Genomic DNA, 3,115 nt, shown 5'->3' with positions numbered 1-3,115 from the left:
ATCCCAAAGTGAGCTAGAAGTCAGTTATTTAGGAAGGTTTGTGCACAAATATCAAAAGGGTTTATGACAGTCAGGTAGGCTGTGAAAGAATACTTAGCCACTTAGCCAAAGGTAACAAAAGATTTCAAAGGTAAACCTAGGACGGATCATTTAAGAGGTAAAGAAACTTAAAATCCACCAGCAAAGGCAGTTCAACATCTCAAGAAAACTTGTACTAGGCACAAAACTCTTTTCTGGGGGTCCACTTTCCATAAAACCTCCTTATCCCATTCTGTACCCATTCCTTTGCTTCCCCCATCCTGAAACTGCCACCTGTCAGTCAGAACTACTTCTTTTTCCTTCATCAAATGCGATTTCATTCCTCGGACCTTCTTTAACTACAAGTCATGCATTTTTCCTTAAGCAACCGAGAACTGACTTTTATATTGGCATTTTACAGACTGGTGAACATACGTATCAGTGATACTATCTAAAAAAAAAAAAAAAAAAGCTTTCTTACACTGCACATCTCAGCATGGCACCAGACACTATTCATGGATAGTCAAAATCTCTTTAGTTTCTGTGTAAGACGAAGGCCCTGTCAAGTGGTGAATGTTTCAGAACCTTAATTTATGAAATGACCTAGCTATTCAAGACACTGTCATCACTTAGTCTAGCACAACCACAGACATTCAGGTAGCCAAGATCTGGAGAAACTATTGTAAGTTCAGTTCAGTTCATTTCAGTTGCGTTTGACTCTTTGCGACCCCATGGACTGCAGGCTGCCAGGCTTCCCTGTCCATCACCAACCCCCGGGGCTTGCTCAACCTCATGTCCATCGAGTCAGCGATGCCATCCAACCATCTTATCCTCTGTTGTCCCCTTCTCCTCTGCCTTCAATCGAGACTACTATAGACAGATATTTTAAAGTATAATTATTTTTAATAGCTTACCTAAGAGCTCATATCGCATTTCTATTTTTTAGGAGTGGTTTTGGTTTGTTTTTAGAGGTACTTTCTTTGTTGACCAGTCTGTGAGAGAGATAACAATATAGCAATATTTAAGTTATAGTAAACCTAGGCCCTGTGAAAAGTTTATGCTTAATGTTAATGACTCTTAAACATGTCTATATTAGAGTAGTGAAAAAAATAAAATACTAGATATTTACTATTGACTAGTTCCCAATTCAAATGAATCCAAAATTCATTTAGGTCCATTTTTTTTCTTGTATTTAGAGCTTTTTTTTTTTTTTCCTTGTATTTAGAAATATTAGAGTATTTCTTTGCATTTCTTGAGGGCTTCCTTTTCTTTAGATTATTTAAATAGGAACTCACGCACAGCTTCAGAAAAAAAAAAAAAAAATAGAAGACTCACACTGAGACATACAGAAATCCACACAGAGGTCTTCTAGTTTTCCGCCTAAGATTGAAAATATCTCTTTGACTCCCCCTTTTTTGGGGGGAGGGGGGTGTTGAAGTTCCCATTTGCCCAAGGCTGAGGTCTCAGGCAAAGTGGGCATTGTTTTCTCAGGAAATGGTTAACTTCAAGCTCTGCCCTAGGCAAGCCTTTGTAACAAGCTCTGTTTTTAATTGATGTGCAAAAGAACCAGCTTTACAGTTTCCAAGAAAAAAAGTGTTGTTGTTTTTTTTTTTTTTTTATTTTAACCAGTTTTCTCTGGTTCTGTAGAACATCATGGCCATCCTAGGTCAGGTCATCTTTCCTTTCTGTAGTCATAGTTTTATCCCTGAATTATAGACAGATCAGCTGACACGTTTTCCATAGTTGAACCTGGGGAAGGATCATTAACCTGGCCGGATTTGGAAGGTAAGGGAGGGAGAGCCGTCTGGGAGGAGGGGCCCCGCGGGCGACTGTGGTGGGGGCGGCGTGCAGAGTGCGGGTCGGGTGGGAGAGACGGCTCTCCTCCGCCTTCCCGCCTGCCCCTCCATCCTCGGCCGGGCGCCCCCGCCGCCCTTGCCCCGCGCCCGGTGGCGGCGTCTCCGGTGTCCCTCTTCCGCCCGACCTCCCCGCCAAGTTCCCTCGAGGTGGGGTCCGAGGGGTGGGGTGGGGTGGGTGGTGGTGGTGGGAGGTGCTCAGCGCGCCCCCACCCCACCGCAGGCGCCTTGCCCGCGGCGCCGGCCATGGCTGCCTCCCCCCCAGCCGCAGACCGCACAGCGCGGATCCTCCGGTCGCGTCTTGCGGGCTGTGCGGCGTGACGGCTGGCGGCTCCCCGTCGCTGGGCCGCTTGCCTGCCCGACGCGTCCCGCCGCTGGCCCTGGACCTGTTTGCCTCAGCCGGTCGTCGTCCGCTGCTCTGGGCCTGACGCGCGGTCGCCAGACGCCTCCTCACGCCCTCCGAGCCTCGGGGCTTGCTCCCGGCCACCCCTCCCCACGCCTCGCGCGGCTGTCTTGTCTCTCGCCCTCTTACCTCTGTCGTGTCCCTGCCCGCTTGGCGCCACGCTTCCCGTCCTCTCTGCCCTTGGTGGTGGAGGGAGGAGGGTGCCTGGGCCGCGGGCGCGGGTAGGGGGCCCCGGTGGTTGAGGGCGGAGGACGGGGTCCGGGGGGGGGGGGCGGGGGGGAGGGGGGGAGCGGCCGTCCCGGTGTAGGAGGTGGTGGGGGAGGGCTCTGCCCGTTTCGGGGGGATGTGGGGGTGGTCTTTTGGCGTCGGCGGGGACCTCCGGGCGGCGGTCGACCGGCGCACTGGGGGCCCCCATGCGTCACGGCCCGGCAGGGTCGAGGCCCGCGGGCGGGGACGCGGCGGCGGCGGTGGTGGTCGAAAGCCGGGCGGTGGCCCGCAGGGCGTGCCTTGCGCCTCGCCCGCCTCCCCCTTTCCAGGTACCTAGCGAGGGGCTTCCCTGGTGGCTCAGGTGGGAAAGCGTCTGCCTGCAGTGCGGGAGACCCAGGTTCGATCCCTGGCTTGGGAAGATCCCCTGGAGTAGGACTTGGCAATCCACTCCAGTATTTTTGCCTGTGAAATGCCATGGACAGAGGAACTTTGTGGGCTACAGTCCATGGGGGTCACAAAGAGTTGGACACGACTGAGCAGGTGCACGGGATAAAGGTTGTTTTCAATGCTGAATTAGTCCCTCTAGAATGTGTGTGCTTCCTGGGCCTTCGCCGGCAGTTCAGGGGTTAAGACT

General features: G+C 52.3%; 1 non-coding gene across 1 annotated transcript; it reads left to right on the top strand.

Moving 5' to 3' along the window:
- The first annotated feature begins 2,827 nt into the window (after positions 1-2,827).
- On the top strand, positions 2,828-2,899 carry TRNAC-GCA. The gene has a single exon. It is a non-coding gene; the product is annotated as a tRNA-Cys (tRNA).
- The last annotated feature ends 216 nt before the right edge of the window (positions 2,900-3,115 follow it).

The sequence above is a fragment of the Cervus canadensis genome, chromosome 14, assembly GCF_019320065.1.
Source record: "Cervus canadensis isolate Bull #8, Minnesota chromosome 14, ASM1932006v1, whole genome shotgun sequence".
Classification (NCBI taxonomy): Eukaryota; Metazoa; Chordata; class Mammalia; order Artiodactyla; family Cervidae; genus Cervus; species Cervus canadensis.
Note: the sequence above shows the minus strand (reverse complement) of the source record. Positions and strands in the feature narration are given on the sequence as shown.